At 39.2% G+C, this 19,800-nt stretch overlaps 1 long non-coding RNA gene across 1 annotated transcript; it reads left to right on the top strand.

The window, feature by feature from the left end:
• Positions 1 to 856: 856 nt before the first annotated feature.
• LOC120302323 lies at positions 857 to 18,044 on the top strand. The gene is made up of 5 exons (XR_005555109.1): positions 857 to 1,018; positions 6,758 to 6,786; positions 11,995 to 12,104; positions 14,727 to 14,836; positions 15,572 to 18,044. It is a non-coding gene; the product is annotated as an uncharacterized LOC120302323 (long non-coding RNA).
• The last annotated feature ends 1,756 nt before the right edge of the window (positions 18,045 to 19,800 follow it).

The following is a 19,800-nucleotide window of genomic DNA, read 5'->3' as shown; positions in this document are numbered from 1 at the left end:
TGGCTGTCCAATCTCTTCTTAAATACCTCAAGTGAGGGAGCACCCACAACTTCTGGAGGCAAGCTGTTCCACTGGTTAATTGTCCTCACTGTCAGGAAATCTCTTAGTTCTAGGTTGGATCTCTGCTTGATAAATTTCTATCCATCGCTTCTTGTTCTGCCTTTAAGTGTTTTGGAGAATAGGTTGCCCCCTCTTCTCTGTGATAGCCCCTCAAATTTTAAAAGACTGCTATCATGCCACCCTTAGTCCTTGTCTTCATTAGAGTAGATATACCCAGTTCTTTACAACCATTCATTCTATGTTTTAGACTCCAGCCTAAATCATTTTTGTTGCTTTTCTCTGTACTCTTCCTAGTGTCTATGGAGATCCTCAATCATCCAGGTTATGGTTGTCCCAAAAGTGCTTTTCCAAAAGGCAACGGAACTTTCCTGATTTTTTCCCCTTGCAAATGTTTCGCTTCTCATTCAACAAGCTTCTTCAGTTCTGACTGTCAGGAATTCAGCTAAAAAGTCTTTGACTCCCTTAGACTACATTTCAGTATCTTGTACCTATTCAGATATGACTTTTTGTTGGAATTCATTGTTGGATTGCATTTCTGTGTAACAACTACAATAGTATTCAGCCAATAGATCGCAGCATTTACAAGTTTGGATGTATGGTATATACCTGGGGTAGGCAACCTTGGCTCTTTTATGACTCGTGGACTTCAACTCCCAGAATTCCTGGGAGTTGAAGTCCATGAGTCATAAAAGAGCCAAGTTTGCCTCCCCCTGGTATATAAAAGAGCCAAGGTTGCCTACCCCTGGTATATACTATTATGCTCTTTTGTCCTAAGTAGAGTTTCCTGTTTCCTGTTACAGTTAAAATAGTTGAGCAGTAAAGCAGACGGTGATTGTAGTCTTTGTTTGCTCTGTGAGGTGCTTTATATAAACAGAATTTCTATCAGGTTATGGGCCCAGAGATTGCATCCAAGCACACAGCAGCAGCATAACAGCCTGATCATAGCCAGCTGCAGCAAGTAAGTGCAAGATGATCAAATCATACACATATATAAATGTGAAACTGCTAAAGAAATGTAGGAAGGATTACAAAAGGGTTAGGGATTGGATACTGCATCCAGTTTTGGTCACCACGATGTAAAAAAGACGTTGAGATTCTAGAAAGAATACAGAGAAGAGCAACAAAGATGATTAGGGGATTGGAGGCTAAAACATATAAGGAACTGTTGCTGGAATTGGGTATTAAGCTATTTTCCAAAGCACCTGAAGGCAGGACAAGAAGTAACGGGTGGAAACCAATCAAGGAGAGAAGCAACTTAGAACTAAGGAGAAACTTCCTGACAGTGAGAACAATTAATCAGTGGAACAACCTGCCTCCAGAAGTTGTGAATGTTCCAACACTGGAAGTTTTTAAGAAGAGACTGGACAGCCATTTGTCTGAAATGGTATAAGCTTTCCTGCTTGAGCAGGGGGCTGGACTAGAAGACCTCCAAGATACCTTCCAACATTATTATTATTATCATTATTATTATTATATCACACACATATTGGCATGTATTACTAATATTATGTTAGTATATGTAAATAACAGGAGATAAGAATGAAACATTGGTTAATTATATCATATAAATCAGGAGAATGTTTCTCATAGTAGCATAAGCCCTTCTGCATATAGCATAATTTCTGAACCATTAACATATTGGCACTAGAACCCTTCCCAACATGTGCCTTGCATGTCTATATCTATAACTAGGAACTCATCCCCATTCAGATGTATTCAAATATGAAATTCTATCATCTGCTGTCTGACATGGGAAACAATCACACATTTTGTTTCTAAAGGCATATCTTGATTATGAGCACAAGGGTGTCAGCACTTCTTCTTTTCTGCAAGGCAGGCAGTATTGGAGGCAAACAATTCTGGCTCCACCACCAAAAAAACCCAGAGTTTCCATGTTTTTCCTCCCCCAATCTCCTCCAAACGAGGAACAACCTGTTGCTTCTCCTGCTATGAACAATGTAGATGGTTGACTCCAGTGTTGGGATTCAAATATGTGAACAACCGGTTCTCTGTGTGGATGCTGCTTCCAGAAGTCCATTCTGAGCCTGGGCAACAAAAATTTAGCTACCGGTTCTACTGAACTGATGCGAACCGGCTGAATCCCACCACTGGTTGACTCTGTGGGTAGCTCTTGGTTTGGAAAGGCAACTGAGACCAGAATTGCCTGTTATAATAGATGTGGTCATAAGGTGAAACATCATGTGTCTGCAGCACCTAGAAATAACCGTTCTGGAAGTCACAGCTGCCATCACTAACTGAGCACCAAGAGGTTGCGGTTTAAGTGAATACTTAGTTTGTCACAATTTATCTTGTGGTGGAAGAAGAAACAGTTGCATTGTATTATGAACCACACTGCTTCATTATTGCAATAAGATTCTTCTTAGTTTCCAAGCGTGTTGTGGACTCACTTTTATCACAAAATCCACTGAAAGGACAAAGGGATAAAAACATAACTGTGGAGCCACAGAGAATACACAGAATGAAAGGAAAAGACGGGGAAGGGTCATTGAGGGTGCTGTGACTTTTTATATCACTTTCTCTAAAACAGTAGAAGTACCTAAGTTTCATAGAATCATAGGAATGATAGCATCTGGCCACAAAAACAAATTAGGTCTAATGACATGCTGCCACTCACCTGAATCAGGAAAGTTGGCAGGGCCATCCTTGATACAGCAATTTTTGGTAATGAGCTTAAAGACCATTTCATGTCTATTAAGTTTTACAAAAGAAAATAAAGCAGATCATATTTTCTATGCCCTTACTTCGAATCCTGCTTTGTTCCATTTTTTGTTCTTAGAGCTTTGGAATATTTCAAGGAATCCAGTCCTATTTACTGAGGAGAGGCTGTGGTTTAACTGAACACTTGGTTTGTCAACAGTGTATGTTGTGGTGTGAGGAAAGAACAATTGCACTATTTTTAAACCACACTGCCTCAATATTGCAATACATTTTTTATTGCAGCTTCCAGTTACTCACCTCGATCACAAAGCCCACTGAAAGGACACAGAGTTAGAAACATAACTGTGGAGCCACGGAGAACACACAGAATGAAAGAAAGAATGTTTCAATGCTATGCTCCAGCTGGTGAAGGAATAGAGTATGAAGAATAGGCTCTGAGTGTCAGCATCTATGGTACTGAATGAGAAGGGCTGAAGAAACAATGCAGGCTAGACCATATTTTAGCATCCTCCCACCAGCCCCCCCCCTATTTTGTAGGCATCAGTTGAATTTCTTGTAGGAAACTAAATCTGGCAAGCCCACACATCTATAGAAATATAATGTATTACTTATTGTAAAAACGGGCTGTTCTTTCTTATGAGAAACTAGTTCTTATTCCAATTGGTATTTGAAACTCTGCATCTCTTCATATGAAAATTAATTTTGAAATTGACCTGGTCCACAAATACGATGTGACCTCTATTGACTGGAATGGTAGTTGGCAATCAAATTAGTTAGGAGAAACACAGAGATTTCCTTGTACAGAATATAGATGGATAGATGCCGTATAGACGAGGAACTAGGCTTGTTTTCTCTTTCTCTCAGAGGCAGGAGCAGAACCAGAACCATTGAGTTGAAAATGCAAGGAATCTGATTCAGATGAAATATAAGAAAGGGTTTTCTGTTGGCAAGAGCATATATCATTGTAAATAGTGGTTACCTCAGTATGATTCTCTTCACAGGTTCTCCTTAGTCTGGTAGATGTTTGCCTGATATGCTTCAGCAGTTCCTGCTTTGAGCAGCAGCTCGAACTAGGTGACCTGATAGATCCTTTCCAACTCTGATTCTAGATAATAAAAAATATTCTCTCCAACTTTTCTACCGATTGGTGGGGAGAAGGGGAAGGTAGTTGAATACGCAGGTTCATGTTAGTGACTATGGACAAAAATTAACCCTTTTCACTTACATGCAAATATTGTAAAGAAAATTGAAAACAACAAACCTGGAGGGAAATGAAAGATTGATTGATGGACTGATGCATTTTATATGTCCCTGTCAACTTTAAATAGCATAGGAAGAGATCATCAATTGATTTAGAGCTAATTATTGGAGAACACACAAATATATTTCATAATGACAATTCATTGAATTCATAGCATGAATACTCAAAATACTTGTCTATGAATGTGTTTAGGGTTTCAGTCGGATAACTCAATCTAAGCAAAATGAAAGTACAGACTTCAGTTTTTTGGTATATAAGATATCATGTCTAGGAATGACACTCTTTGCTGCAGACAGGGCAACACTAATGAGACATTTAGAGCTGCTCCTTGAAGCTTGTTCTGTTTAACTACCTACTCCTGGGCCCATTTATTGGGGAGTGATTAATATTACTAGGGTTTATCACACAGACAGCCAAATGTTCAGACTAGATTTGGCAATTGTCCACATATGAAGCCCTCCCCAAGGACATGTGAAAAACAGATAATAATAATAGTAAAGTTGGAAGGGACCTTAGAGGTCATCTAGTCCAACCCCCTGCTCAGGCAGGAAACCCTATACCATTTCAGATAAATGGCTGTCCAGTCTCTTCTTAAAAACCTCTAGTGTTGGAGCATTCACCGCTTCTGAAGGCAGGTTGTTCCACTGGTTAATTGTTCTAACTGTCAGGAAGTCTCTCCTTAGTTCTAGATTGCTTCTCTCCTTGCTTAGTTTCCACCCGTTCTTCTTGTCCTGCCTTCAGGTGCTTTGGAGAATAGCTTGACTCCCTCTTCTTTGTGGCAGCCCCTGAGATATTGGAACACAGCTATCATGTCCCCCCTCATCCTTCTCTTCATTAAACTAGACATACCCAATTCCAGCAGCCATTCCTTATATGTTTTAGCCTCCAGTCCCTTAATCATCTTTGTTGCTCTTCTCTGTACTCTTTCTAGAGTCTCAACATCTTTTTTACATCATGGTGACTAAAACTGGATGCAGTATTCCAAGTGTGGCCTTACCAAGGCATTGTAAAGTGGTATTAACACTTTACGTGATCTTGATTCTATCCCTCTGTTAATGCAGCCTATCACTGTGTTGGCCTTTTTGGCAGCTGCAGCACACTGCTGGATCATATATCTCATGTCTAATGGTGTTAAAGGTATTATTACAGGATGTAAGCTGTTCTGAGTAAAGTTGCCTTTTGCAATTAGCCAATGGTGTTTTGTCAATGTGGTGCTCTATTTGCTCTGGGATTGCACCCAAGGGACCTATTGTTTGCTTTCTTTTCCCAGAGACATTCTATTTCTATTTGCAAATCTTTTAATTTTGTTATTGTTATGTTCTGGGCTTGAGCTGCAGTCAGCAGACCACGTGGTCTGCCCGGGGAGACTTGCTGTCTGCAAGGAATAACTAAAGCAGGCAATTCGAGCGGGAAAAGCTGTTGCAATGATTTTCTGGTGATGCCCCAGGGAGATTGTATAATAGGGGATGGAGCCATTTTGTTGTTCTGTTTTACTTGAATAAAGACATATTTGTTTAATGCTCTGACTATTCAATGCCTACCAACGTGAAGATCAGAATAGTTATCTTCTTCAATTCTTTCTATAGTTCTTCATTTTCATGCAGACGTTTGAAAATATTTTAATCAGGAGAAAGGTGCTTTGTGAATCATGGGTTAATTGTGTAAAAGGAAGTTTATAAACTGGCCAGCTTGCCACATACTTCAGCAACAGACAATTCCACATCCAAGTGTAACCAGAAAGGGGAGATTTCGTCACCAAAGTAGTTAGGGTATGCATCTATATAGGATGGAATGACAGAAGAAAGCTTTGAGGCCTCAACTTCAACATTTACTCTTTCTGCTGCTCACTCTGCTGCTCTTCTCTTATACTCCAGTAAGTACTGTTTACTCCTTGAATGTTTCCTTTTTTGAGAGATTTGAGGACAAAAACAGACAAGACTCCACAGATACCCTCAAGGGTGCTTCAGGGTGATCTGCACAAGAAGCAAATAAAAGTTGGAGGCTATTGGTGCAGAACTGGCTATTTCACTGGAAGATCCTCTACATCAGTGGTGGCGAACCTATGGCACGGGTGCCAGAGGCGGCACTCAGAGCCCTCTCTGTGGGCAAGCGTGCCATCGCCCCAGTCCTAGGCCTTCAGCTGGGTTTTATAAAATCTTTTCACTTTAGGCCTCTGCTGCCGTGTGCAAAAAAAAAAAAAAAAAAAGGTTCAATCAGTCAATTTCAACTTCTCATGGGAAAAAAAAGATCTTGCAAAGTTGGAATTGATTGATTGAACTTTTTAGTCCCACCCAGTCTGCTGTTACCACTGCAGCCACACCCAGCCAATGGGCCATGCCCACCCAATGGGCCACACCCAGCCAATGGGCCACACCCACCCGGCACTTGACGATGTATAAGTGGGTGTTGGGTTGCAGTTTGGGCACTCAGTCTCTAAAAGGCTCGCCCTCACTGCTCTACACCAAGGATTTTTTGATTGTGACTCACAGTTTCTAAGAGGTCAGATGCAGCTCAGAAAGCAAAAACAACTTTTTATAAAGTTTATCAGACATTGTGAGGAAGAGAGTCCACTATATTGTTTTTATTTTTGTTTTTATTTAGTTTTAGACAAATGAAGGATCACATGATCACTTTTCATTTTGGGGAGTGGTGAAGCCCTGCTGTATACACCAGTGCTCAGCATTCCCAATAATTGTAATAAGAATAGGAGATAAGATGGAATTGTTTCAAATATTCACATTTGGTATATTTTTTCAGGTATTGCTGCCCAGCATATTGATTTAAGGGTGAGTACCATATTTTAATTATTAAATTAAATACCTGTATAGGACTCAGAAATGTGGATGCATAATAACCTCATGCCTCTCCCTCCCCACCACCACACCCTTTATGGCATAATAACAATAATAATAATAATAATAATAATAATAATAATAATAATAATAATAATAACAATAATAATAATAATAATAATAATAATAAAAAAGTTGGAAGGGACTGTATCCTCAGATACAATAAGACTCAATTATTTTTCAGATAGTTTACTTTCAACCTTCCTTATTAGGCTAGGTCTTCTGCTTTTATTCACTCCCTCTCCCTCTTTCCCTCCCTTTAGGGCACAGCACACACTTAAAAACATATGCACTGCAAAACCTTAAACATAACAAAGTAAACAATGTTTTATGTTACTGCTATGGACTTGTTTCTTTCAGAGGATCTTACATGCATATGTACCTTTAATTTTGGGACAGGTGTTGCAAACCATGCAAATCTAAACAGCAATGTAATGACTATAAGATATAATTCTTAAAAACCCAGATCCATTTTCCAGCATTGCTTTTTTTTTTGGTAACAAGTTTTATTAATTTTTCAATTTTTACAATCAGGTAATTAGGAAACATTGTGGAGATAGGGTAATCAATAGTCCAATAACAGAGTCATTCATATAAATAAAAAAATACATCATTAAAGGTTCCCTCTCTATTTCCCTTAATTATTGTATCATATTCAATTTAATACATTTCTTAATGAAGCTCAATCAATCAATACATTTATGGACACAATTTTAATTATAGATATCCAAGTCCTGATTTTGAGTTTTGTTGTTGTTGTTGTTAATTGCGAAGTCGTGCCCGACCCATCGCGACCCCATGGACAACGCTCCTCCAGGTCCTCCTGTCCTCTACCATCTTCTGGAGTCCATTTAAGTTCACGCCTACTGCTTCAGTGACTCCATCCAGCCATCTCATTCTCTGTCGTCCCCTTCTTCTATTGCCCTCAATCTTTCCCAGCATTAGGCCCTTCTCCAGCGAGTTCTTCCTTCTCATTAGGTGGCCAAAGTATCTGAGTTTCAGCTTCAGGATCTGGCCTTCTAAAGAGCAGTCGGGGTTGATCTCTTCTGGGACTGACCGGTTTGAATGCCTTGCAGTCCAAGGGACTCGCAGGAGTCTTCTCCAGCACCATAGTTCAAAGGCCTCAATTCTTTTGCGCTCAGCCTTTCTTATGGTCCAACTTTCACAGCCATACATTGCAACTGGGAAAACCATGGCCTGGACTATACGCACTTTTGTTGGCAGGGTGATGTCTCTGCTTTTTAGTATGCTGTCTAGATTTGCCATAGCTTTCCTCCCCAGGAGCAAGCGTCTTTTAATTTCTTGGCTGCAGTCCCCATCTGAGGTGATCTTTGAGCCCAGAAAAATAAAATCTGTCACTACCTCCATTTCTTCCCCATCTATTTGCCAGGAATTGAGAGGGCCGGATGCCATGATTTTGGTTTTCTTAATGTTGAGTTTCAAGCCAACTTTTGCACTCTCCTTCTTCACCCGCATCAAGAGGCTCTTTAGTTCCTCTTCACTTTCTGCCATTAGAGTGGTATCATCTGCATATCTTAGGTTGTTGATATTTCTCCCGGCAATCTTAATTCCAACTTTTGATTCATCTAGCCCTGCCTTTCTCATGATGTGCTCTGCATATAAGTTAAATAGGCAGGGCGACAGTATACAGCCTTGCCGGACTCCTTTTCCAATTTTGAACCAATCAGTGGTTCCGTGTCCAGTTCTCACTGTTGCTTCTTGACCTGCATATAGGTTTCTCAAGAGACAAATAAGATGGTCTGGTACTCCCATCTCTTTAAGAACTTGCCACAATTTGTTGTGATCCACACAATCAAAGGCTTTAGCATAGTCAATGAAGCAGAAGTAGATGTTTTTCTGGAACTCCCTAGCTTTCTCCATGATCCAGCGTATGTTGGCAATTTGATCTCTAGTTCCTCTGCCTCTTCGAAATCCTGCCTGTACTTCTGGTAGTTCTTGATCCACATACTGCTGGAGTCTAGCTTGTAGGATTTTAAGCATAACTTTACTAGCATGTGAAATGAGTGCAATGGTGCGATAGTTTGAACATTCTTTGGCATTGCCTTTCTTTGGAATTGGAATGTAAACTGACCTTTTCCAATCCTGTGGCCACTGTTGAGTTTTCCAAATTTGCTGGCAAATTGAGTGTAGCACTTTTACTGCATCGTCTTTTAAGATTTTGAATAGCTCAGCTGGAATACTGTCACCTCCACTAGCTTTGTTGTTGCTCAGATTTTCTAAGGCCCATTTCACTTCACATTCTAGGATGTCTGGTTCAAGGTCAGTGACCATCTCATTGTGGTTATCTGGGATGTTAAGCTCATTCTTGTATAGTTCTTCTGTGTAGTTTTGCCATCTCTTCTTAATCTCTTCTGCCTCTGTTAGGTCTCTGCCATTTTGGTCCTTTATCATGCCCATCTTTGCATGAAACGTTCCCTTCATATCTCCAATTTTCTTGAAGAGATCTCTGGTCCTCCCTATTCTGTTGTTTTCTTCTATTTCTTTGCACTGTTCATTTAAGAAGGCATTCTTATCTCTTCTAGCTACTCTCTGGAATTCTGCATTCAATTGGGTGTATCTTTCTCTTTCTCCTTTGCCTTTTGCTTCCCTTCTTTCCTCAGCTATTTGCAAAGCTTCCTCAGACAGCCATTTTGCTTTCTTGCATTTCTTTTTCTTTGGGATGGTTTTAGTTGCTACCTCTTGTACAATGTTGTGAACTTCCACCATAGTTCTTCAGGCACTCTGTCTATCAGATCTAATTCCTTAAATCTATTTTTCACCTCTACTGTATATTCATCAGGAATATGATTTAGTTCATATCTGAGTGGCCTAGTGCTTTTCCCTACTTTTTTCAATTTAAGCCTAAATTTTGCAACGAGAAGCTCATGATCTGAGCCACAGTCAGCTCCTGGTCTTGTTTTTACTGACTGTATAGAGCTTCTCCATCTTTGGCTGCAGAGCACATAGTCAATCTGATTTCTATGTTGACCGTCTGGTGATGTCCATGTGTAGAGCCGTCTCTTGGGTTGTTGGAAAAGAGTGTTTGTTATGACCATCGTATTCTCTTGACAAAATTCTATCAGCCTGTGCCCTGCTTCATTTTGTACTCCAAGGCCAAACTTGCCTGTTATTCCGGTTATCTTTTGGCTTCCTACCTTAGCATTCCAATCCCCCATGATGATAAGGACATCATTTTTTGGTGTTAATTCTATAAAGTGCTGTAGGGCTTCATAGAACCGGTCAATTTCATCCTCTTCAGCACCAGTGGTTGGGGCATAGATTTGGACTATTGTGATATTGAATGGTTTGCCTTGGATTCGAATTGAGATCATTCTGTCATTTTGGGGATTGTATCCCAGTATTGCTTTTCCTATTCTTTTATTGACTATGAAGGCTACTCCATTTCTTCTGAGGGATAGTAAATATTAAATCAATCAGTATCTCTAAAAACCTCCTTAACCCATTAGGTGAAATTTTAATTCTAAATTTTAAATCTAGCTCTAGCTTTCTTTTTGTGCCAAGCAGGCTTCCATACCAGTGCCTTTAAATCCTCCGATGTATTTCCCTTCATTCCCACACATGCTGTCTGAATCAAGGGAGAACATCCAGTTATCAATTTTTCAAAGGAACTGGCCCTTTTGTATTTATTAGGTTGCTGCCCTATTAAGTCATATTTGGTTTGAAGTGTTTGTCATCAGTTCAGTCTGGTCTTCTTCTTCTCCTCCTTCTCCTCCTCCTCCTCCTCCTCCTCCTCCTCCTTCTTCTTCTTCTTTCTTCTTCATTTTAGTATGAGTAAAATAAAAGGTCATTGTTGTTTACTTGTCTAGGTTGTCCAAGTTCTCACTATATTGTAGTTGTTGTTCAGTTCCTGTTGCTTTGGGAATTGCAAGTATTTTGGTTGAAGTCAGTATTTGGTCATCAAAGTTCTCAATAGGTTGTGTATATTGTTGCACAAAATCCTCTTTAATATTGGATTGTTCCTCTTCTGTTATTTTTTGATTTACAAGTTGGTCAATTGAAGTCTGAAGTTCAATTTGTAGTTTGGGGATAACATCTTTGGCTTTCACTCTAGAATTCATTAGCTCAGTGGCTTCAAGAATTTTTTCAAGTATAAGTTTATAATTAAGTTGTGGGTAGAGTTCCTCCATTTCTGTGATGGTTAATGATAGTCCTTTAGTGGAGGATATGTTTAGAAAGAGTCAGCCAATGTCCACTCCACCGTTTCTAGAGATTGTTTTCACCACCCAGCTGTTTCCAATTCTTATCTTTTTTGATAATGTGAAGGACAAATCAAGGGAGTCAGCAAGCTTCACAGTCAGAAAAATTCAGTTGCTGTGCCAGGTTTCACACAAGAAGTCCTCAATAGGCTATGAAATGTTTTCCCAAATGACAGTTATGCTTTTACGGACTTAAAAAAAAACCAGAAGAGTATTTTTCAAAGTAAATAGATGGATAAAATGTTAAGTCTCTATAATAGAAGCTTTTAGGACCCCAAAGTATCCCAAAAAATAAAAATCCAGTTATTTGGTTATAAAAATTATTTATTCTTTTCTTTACTTTCCAAAGCTCAGATTCCCAAACTATATTGAGAGCGGGGAAGAAATTTCAGAGGCTTTCACAGGAAGGTAGTTAGGGTAGAAGAGAGGAAAGGAAGGGTCTCACCCAGATCTTTCACGGTGCTTTGTTGTGCTTAATAGTGCTTTTGGCTAAGTGATCGGCCATGTTAATGGGCGGTCTTTTCTTTGTTGATCCAAAGAAGCTGCCTCAGCTCGGGTGGAAGGGCTGCCACTCTTCTGCACTCAAGGGAGGGTCCTCCTTAGCGATGGTCGCCCCTCCAGGGCAACTTTTGACCCTTTCCAGAGTCTTTCGGCAAAGGAAAACCAGACGGTGGAGAGGAGGCGCTTATCCGCTAGCACCGCGATCCAGAACGAGAAGCCCTCTTTTCCAGCATTGCTGATATATGATAGGACAAGGGATATTTCCTGGAACAGGAAAGAACTTTGCAGAAGAAAGAATTAAAAGCTGGCAGGATAAAAACTCATAATCAGTTTGTCCCAGGTTATCAATGTATCATCAGACCTTCCCCCTTAAAAAGAACGGCAGGGTAGCCCTGTGAAATAAATCATTTGTTTTTTCCCATAGCATTATTGTCGGGAGTAACCAAGATGCCTCTGTCCCCGGGATTATCGACCCATCTATGGCTCTGATCGCAGGACTTATACCAACAAGTGTGATTTCTGCAATGGTTATGTGTAAGTACATGTTTCACTCTATGCAACTGGAGAAGAAAGCATTTGGATTGAGAGCCCTGGATTTCTAGGCTTCAAAAGAGAAGTGTGTAAACTCATCCTCCTTTCAAGTATTCACTCAGAAACCATTTTCTGCCACAGATAAGTTGCATGGTAGTTCCAAAGGAGAATATTTAACTAATTTTAGTGGGAGAGGGAGTTATAGCCAAGTTGTCACTTTCAAAAAATCCCAAGTAACCTTTCTGACTGCTATAGTCTTTTGGTTGGCTGAGCCCCTATAATGGATGTATCTCTGTGGATTTTTAATTTAATTTTTGAGTCTGTTTTCCCATCAGTCGCAGTGGAAGAAGACTTTGGCTGAGATGGTTTGGAAGATGTTGAAACCTTAAAATTCAGAAGACTAAGGAACATTTATAAAGGATATCTCCCCATCTTCATGCCCTGTTTATTAACATCCCCTCAAAAACTTCTATTCCTCCCTCTGGTTCTGCTCTATTGCTCTATTAATTGTCTTTGGTGAATAAACGATTAAAGCATTATCTCTCCATGATTCTTCTTTTGGAATGTGTTTCTGCCATAATAGATTTTTTAGATAAGGTGGTTGTTCATTCTTGAAGAAGGCAAGTATTTGGAACAAAAATAATCTCTATACAGGCAGAATTTTTAAAAAAACTTAATAAAAAATACCTTCATAGATCTCTTGTGAATGGTAACAATTATTTCTTTGGCTCTTATTGCAGATTGGGATCCATTTGGTATATCATCATTCCCTCCCCCTTAATAGTCCCTATTATAAGGAGTAATATATGAAGTCACTTATGAAGGATGACTAAGTTGGGGAAGGGAGGACTACCCAAAATAGCAATAGCAGCAGCAATAATATCTATTATTATTTTATTATTTATTTTTAAAATTTATAAGCCGCCCCACTCCCGGAGGACTCTGGGCGGCTAACAGTAAAAAACACATAAAACATAACAAAACAAACAGTACAAAAACAGTCATCCAGGGGTCAGATTTATATACCACTTCACACTGCTTTACATCCCTCTCTATGCAGTTTACAGAGTCAGCATATTGCCCCCAACAATCTGGGTCCTCATTTTACCAACCTCGAGAAGGTGAAAGGCTGAGTCAACCTTGAGCCAGTGACACTCGAACTGCTGACAGCTGGCAGTCAGCAGCAGTAATCTGCAATTCTGCATTCTCACCACTGCTCCTCCAGCACTCAGAAGAGGAGAGGACTACCTGGTCTTATGCTCTCCTGTCTTACAGAGGAACGCGTTACCATTTGGCAACTTAATAAGAATCATTCTGTCACAGTTTATACTAAATATGGCAATAGGTCCTGTTTACTGTATCATTAAAAAGAAGGATGGATTATGGTTACAAAGTAAATAACTTGTCATTCACTTTATAGCTTTAGTCTACTCTCCAATGTGAAAACAGGCAATTGCCCTCTCAAAATCCCATCCCACTGTGCCCCCAATGACCAAACATACAGCAATATTCTTTTTCTGCAACAAATATTTCTAAGTATAAGATTTACTCTGTATAACTAGAGAAGAAAGCATTACTCCATTTAGCCCTGTCCCTCTCCTTGAACAAACAGAATAATGTTTAAATTGATTCTTGTTCTTGTTAATATTTATTTAAAAAGGTATGATATTCTACCATAGATGGATTTTGTAAAACTTTCAAGCAGAATATTTTACCTGTTCTTGGCACCACAGCAGAGTAAGTAAGCTTTCAGCATCCCTCTAGATCAGGGTTCCCCAACCTTTCCCGTTCGGTGGCCCATAGGGAAAGGGAGGAGCAGGAGGTTCTGGTCCCATCAGCAAAAAAACAGAGTTTCCCTGCTTTGCCTTCCCCAATCTCTTTTAAATGAAGAGCAGTCAGTTGCTTCTCCTGTCATGAACAATGTAGTTGGTTGACTCTATGGGTAGTTCTTGGTTTGTGATGGCAACTGAGACAAGAATTGCTCATTCTAATTGATATGGTCATACAGTGAGACATTGTGTGACTACAACACCTAGTAAAGACAGTTCTGGCAGTCACAGTTGTCATCATTAAGTGAAGACTAAGAGGAACCTCCAGAAAAGAAATAATACAGTCCCAACAACCAATCCCTATGACCCTTCTTAGACTCCATTTCATTACCGAGTACCTAAGCAGATATGTTTTTTTTCCTTTCAAAGGCTGACTACTCAATTCCAAACATAGCCATTTCCCCTCAGTCCCCCCCCCCCTTTTTTTTTTGTAACAGAGAAATTTAGAAAAGGGGCAGAGTGGCCTCGTTAAATGGTGGAAACTGCATGGTGCTGTACTAGAAGCAGACACCATTTTTGAAACAAAGGCAAGGAATTGTGGTGGCTCTGAAATGGCACCCACTTCTGGGATGATGTCACATGTTCTTGAGGGGACCATCTTTTTCATGTGTTCCGTGTATTCCTACCTGTCTAATCTGGCCCAGAAGGATGGTCATGCTCTGGGTTTTGTCAGCCAAGGAGTGTCAGCTGGCAGGGCCCAGGAGGCTTGCCTTTTCTCCCATATTGCCTAGACCTGTCCCCTTGAAAAGATGGGCAGGATAGCCTTACGAAATAAACCATTTGCTTTTTCCCATAGCATTATTGTTTGGGGTATCCAAAGTCCATCTTCACTAAGGAATATCTATCCCACAGTGGCTCTGATGGCAGGACATATGCCACTAAGTGTCATTTCTGCAATGCATATGGGTAAGTACATGTTCCATTCTCTGCAACGGGAGAAGAAACATTTCTATAGGGAGCCTTGGATTTTTATTCTTCAAAACAGAAGTGCACAAACTTATCCTCCTTTCAAGTATTCAGTCAGAAACCATTTTCTGCCACAGATAAGTTGCATGGTGGTTCTTAGGGGAATATTTAACTAATTTTAGGGGAAGAGGAAAGCATAGCTAATGATACTTTTAAAAAATCCCAAGTAAGCTTGCTGACTACAGTATTGCAATCTTTTGGGTGGCTGAGCCCCTACAGTGGATGCATCTCTGTGGATTTTTAATTTAATTTTTGGGTCTGTTTTCCCATCAGTCACAAGTGGAAGAAGACTTTGGCTGTACTTATCAGGATATGTTGAAATCTTAAAATTCAGAGGAGTAAGGAACATTTATTAAGGATATCTCAACATCTTCATGTCTTGCTCATTAACATCCCCTTCAAATTTCTGTTCTTATATCTGCTTCTGAACTTTTGCTCTGTTAAATTTCTTTGGTGGATTTATCAATAAACAAAGCAAAGCATTATTTCTCCAAGCCATACTGGATTTTTTTAGATAAAGTTATTGTTAATACTTGAAGAAGCCAAGTATTTGGGGTAATACATTCAAGAAAATAATCAATCTCTATAGAAGCAGAATTCAGAAACTTAATAAAGAGGTACCTTCATAGATCTCTTGTGAATGGTTAACAATTATTTCTTTGTCTCTTATTGCAGATTGGGGTCCACTTGATGTACCATTGCTCCCTCCCCATTAATAGAATCTCTATTAGAAGTAGTAAATAGTCACCTATGAGGAATGGCTAAGTTGGGGAAGGAAGGACTACCCAGGAGCAGAGAGGACACCTGGTCCTGTGCCATCCTGTCTTACAGAGGAAGGAGCTACCATTTGGAAACTTAATAACAAATAATCATTTTGTCACAATTTATACTAATTATGCTGTCTGAGTCATTAAAAAGAAGAATGGATTACTGTTATAAAGTGAATAACTTGTCACTCACTTTCTAACTTTACTCAATTCTCCAATGCCCCAAACAAGCATTTGCCCTCTCAAGTTCCCATCCCACTGTGTGTCCAACAACAAAACGTACAGCAATGTTTTTTTTCTGCAAGACTTATTTGTAAATATAAGATTTACTCTGTATAGCTTAAGAAGGAAGCATTACTATAGGTAGCCCTGTCCTTCTTCTTGAACAAACAAATTAATGTTTAAATTGAATCTTGTCCTTGTGAATATTTACTCAGAAAGGCATGATATTCTATCATAGATGGATTTTGTAGGACTCCCAAGCATAACATTTTATCTATTTTAGATGCCACAACAGAGAAGGTATGCTTCAAGGAGCCCTCTAGATGACCACGTTTAATGGTGAAGCCTCAGAGTGCTCCCACTATGCCTGTTCTAACTAGATGGGGGGAGGATTTGAGACAGGTAACTCTGTTGAAATAAACACATCAATTTCATTTTACATATTTTAGTATTTAATTTTAAAATACACGAGAAATTCATTAATAATCACATATGTATTTGTATGTATTACTAATATTATATGTTAGCATATGTAAGTAATAGGAGGCAAGAATTAAACATTGGTTACTGATATCACATAAATCAGGAGAATGTTTCTCATAATAGCATAAGCACTTCTGCATATAGTATAATCCCCAAACCACTAACATATTGGAATTAGAACCTTCCCCAACATCTTCCTTGGATGTGTTTATCTACAACCAGGAACTCATTCCCATTCAGATATACTCAAATGTGAAATTCTATCATCTGCTATTTGACATGGGAAGCAAATCACACACTTTGTTTCTAAAGGCATAGCTTGATTATGAGCACAAGGGTTCAGTACATCTTCTTTTCTTGAAAGCAGGCAGTGATGGGGCGAAACAATTCTGGCCCCATCATCAAAAAATAGAGTTTCCCTGCTTTGCTTCCCCCCAATCTACTACAAATGAGGAAAAAACAGTGGCTTCTTCTGGCATGAACCATGTACTTGGTTGAGTCAATGGGCAGTTCCTGGTTTGTAATGGCAATTAAGACCAGAATTGCCCATTCTAATTGATGTGGTCATACGGTGAGACATCATGTAACTATAGCACCTGGTAATGGCAGTTCTGGCAGTCACAGTTGCTATCATTAAGTGAGGACCAAGAAGGAATTCCAAAAAAGGAGTAATATAGTTCCCACAACCAATTTCTACAATCACCCCTAGTCTCCATTTCACTATCTAGTACCTACACAGATATTTTTTCTTCCTTCAAAGGCTAACTGCTCAATTACCAACACAGCCATTTCCTTTCCTTTTTTTCTTTTTTTGTAGCAGAGAAATTTAAAATAGGGGCAGAGCGGCCTCCTTAAATGGTGGAAACTGCATGGCACTGTACTAAAAGCAGCACCATTTTTTAAAATGAAGGCAAGGAATTGTGGTGGCTCTGAAATGGCACCTACTTCTCGGATGATATTGCACAGCCTTCAGGCCTGGGAAATAGGTTACCCAAGGGTCCACCATTTTCTATATGTTCCTTCCTGTTTAACCTGGCACAGCAGGATGGGCATCCTCTCAGCTGGCAGGGACCAGGAGGCTTGCCTTTTCTCCCATAGGGCTTGCCTTCTAGAATAACCTCCTTCCTGAGATGAGGATGGAGTTGACTCTGCTGGCCTTCGGGAAGGCCTTGACGTCCTGACTACGTACCTGTGCCTGAGGTCCTCAATCTGTGAAGAGCCGATTTCCTGGTTATGCTGACAATAATGGATTGTAATAAATTTCTGCTGATATTTGTGGTTAATTTCTTTTCTTAAATGGGTCTTAATTGTTCTTATGATTGTTTGCTGTCGAAAGTCACTGGTTTGAGGTGGGCAGTTATACAAAAACAATGAAAAATGAAATGAAATAAGACAGAGAATTGCTGGGATATTGTGATTCTGGATAAAGGAAAGAACAGGAAAAGGTCATTGCAGGTGGTGCTTCTCTTTCCATCACGTTCTCAAAAGCAGAGGAAGACTTGATCCTCCAAAGAATCACTAGAGATGGTAGCTTCTGGCCATAAATATAAATTAAATCTAGTGGCATGTTGCCACTCACCTGAATTAAGAAAGTTGACAAAGCCATTCCTGATACAGGAATTTCTGGTAATGAACTTAAAGTAAGCAGTTTATCTTCTGTACAACAGCATAAATTGACTGAATCCCTCTGCACCTTAAAGTAAATTTCAGAATGAAGAATACTTCAATTCTAACTTGACAATATGTTCCATTTCATGTCTTCTAAGTTTTTTTTTAAGAAAATAAAGCAGATCATGTTTTCTATGTCCTAAATTCAGATCTTGCTTGGTTCTATTTTTTGTTCTTAGAACTTTCAAATATTTCAAGGAATCCAGTCCTGTTTACTTAGCAAAGGCTGTGATTTGAATGAACACTTGGTTTGTCAACAGTATATGTTGTGGTGTAAGGAGAGAACAATTGTGCTATTTTTAAATACACTGCCTCATTCATGCAATATGATTTTTCTTAAACTGTAGCTTTCAAGAGTGTTGTGGACTCACTTTTATCACAAAGTCTACTGAAAGAACACAGTTAAAACTTAACTGTTGAGTCACACAGAGAATGATGAAGCGTGTTTCGAAGCTATGCTCCAGCCATAGAAGGAATGGAGTATGAAGAATAGGCTCTGAGTGTCAGCATCTAGGGTACTGAAGGAGTAAAGCTGAAGAAAGAATCCAGCATAGACCATATTTTAGCATCCTCCCTCATGCCCCCTTATTCTTTAGGGATAGATTGAATGTTTTGTAGAAAACTAAATGTGGCACGTCCACATATCTACAGAAATCTAATTTATTATTTAATTTTAAAACATACTGTCCTTTCTTATGAGCAACTAAGTTCCTATTCTAATTGCTATTTAAAACTCTCTGTCTCTTCATGTGAACATTAAGGCTGAAATTGACATAGTCCACAAATACGATGTGACCTCTAATGACTGGTATGGTAATGGGCAATCAAAGTAATAAGGAGAAACACAGAGATTTCCTTGTACAGAATATAGATGGACAGATGCTGTATAGAGGAGGAACTGGGCTTGTTTTCTATTTCTCTCAGAGGCAGGAGAAGAACCACTGCGTTGAAAATGCAAGGAATCTGATTCAGATGAAATATAAGAAGGAGTTTTCTTTTGGGAAGAGTATGTATCAGTGGAAATAGGGATTACTTCAGGTATGATTTCCTTCACAGGTTTTCCTTAGTCTGGGTAGATGTCTGTCTGACATGCGTCAGCAGTTCCTGCTTTGAGCAAGATCTCAGACTAGGTGACCTCATAGATCCTTTCTAACTCTGATTCTAGATTTAAAAAAAATATTCTCTCCAAGTTTTCTACAGATTGGTGGGGGGGAAGGGGAAGGTAGTTGGATCAACTATGCAGGTTCACGCTAGTCACTATGTACAGAAATTAATTCTGCTGACATTACATGCAATTATTAGAAGAAAATTTTAAACAGTAAGGCTGGAGGGAAATGAAAGATAGTATTGGTTGGTTGGTTGGTTGGTTGACTGACAGATGTATTTAATATGACTCTTTCATCCTGTAATAACATAGGAAAGGAACATCAGTTGATTTAAAGCTGATCAGTGGATGGCACACAAATATATTTGATAATGATAATTCATTCAACTCATAACATGACTCCTCAAAATACTTGCCTATGAATGATGATGATAATGATAACCTTTATTGTCATTTTTTTCCTGTGGGCACAACAGCACACATTAAAAATGAAACTTAGTTGGTTGCTCTCAAGTGTACACATACATAACATACATTTAAAAATATACTATATACAACATATATATAGACCTACACCCTTACATATAAGTAACATATAAATATTAGTCACTGTCCATCTTGAATACATAAAGAAAGGAGGAAGCTTTACAGTTCACAAG

This window comes from Crotalus tigris, unplaced genomic scaffold (genome assembly GCF_016545835.1).
Source record: "Crotalus tigris isolate CLP2741 ecotype Arizona unplaced genomic scaffold, ASM1654583v1 scf7180000024427.8105951120:4207309, whole genome shotgun sequence".
Lineage (NCBI taxonomy): Eukaryota > Metazoa > Chordata > Lepidosauria > Squamata > Viperidae > Crotalus > Crotalus tigris.
This window is presented reverse-complemented; position numbering and strand designations above follow the sequence as displayed.